Source organism: Chondrus crispus, genomic scaffold (assembly GCF_000350225.1).
Source record: "Chondrus crispus Stackhouse genomic scaffold, scaffold_9, whole genome shotgun sequence".
Classification (NCBI taxonomy): domain Eukaryota; phylum Rhodophyta; class Florideophyceae; order Gigartinales; family Gigartinaceae; genus Chondrus; species Chondrus crispus.
The window spans coordinates 390,587-391,659 of record NW_005178873.1 but is presented as its reverse complement, the minus strand read 5'-3'; positions in this window follow the sequence as shown (position 1 = coordinate 391,659).

The window sequence follows — 1,073 nt, the reverse complement described above, 5'->3', positions numbered from 1 at the left end:
TGGGCACCGGGTCCCCTCCATCCCGGGGAAACCAGGTGGCGGTTTCCCGCAGCCTGGTTTTGGGACCCTTTGGTTTTGCGCCCCCCCCCCCCGCCCCCCAGCCAACCCGCCTCCTCGCCGCATCCAGAGCCCGTCTTCGCGTGCCTGCACGGAGGGCGTGCCGCTTAACAAGCCCGGCGGGCGCGCGTTGAAAACCAGCCACGCCACCCCGCCCGAGCACAGCCTGTCCTTTCCCTTCCCGGAAACGCGCGCGCGGCAACGCGGCAAACGCGGCAACGGTTCGAGTCCTGTTTCCTCTTCGGCCCACTGCGAAGCGCGCATCGTTTATTCATCACATCATCCCCGCAGTCGAACCGTTCGCCCCCTTCCTCCTCCGCGCGCGCGCTGCCGAACATCACACGCCACTGCCAGCCGCGCACACCCTCGCGCTGCCGTCCTCGTCGCGCCTCACCTGCCACATCACCTGCCTGTGAGCGCCTGCCCGCCGCGCCGCCACCGCTAGACGCTGCCATGCGCGTACCACGCTGCGCCGTGCGGTCTAGCCCGCGCTCTACGCGTCAACGCACAACACCTGTGAGCGGCCCCACACCCCAGCGCACGCTGCTACCGACTGAATCCCCGTAGTATGGTACTCCGCTTCTCGCTACCCGTCGAACCTCCCTCACGCCCAGACCCACACCGAATACAACGTCTACGCTTCCTTCCCTGCCAGCAGCCCCCCCCCACGCGATCCGCATCGCACACACATCTTGCGCACCTCGGGCCAGCCAGTACAGCCCACGCACAGAACAAACCTCCCTCTGGCCCGCCCCATCCCCCGCACCGCACTGCCTTCGATGCCAGCCGCCCGCGCCTGCCGAGTGTCCAGCCGTTCTCACTGTTCGTCGTCCGGCCTGCCGAGCATCTCGCGCGCCGCGCGCGCCCACCGTCCCGCGCCTGCTTCTCGCCAGCGATGCCCGTCGTCGCGCCCCGCGCGCATGCGCGCGCGCGCGCCTGCCGCAGCCGCAGCCGCTTGTGCAGTCTATGCCTGTGCCTGTGCCTGTGCCTGCACGTCCTGCGCGCGGCGCTGCTGC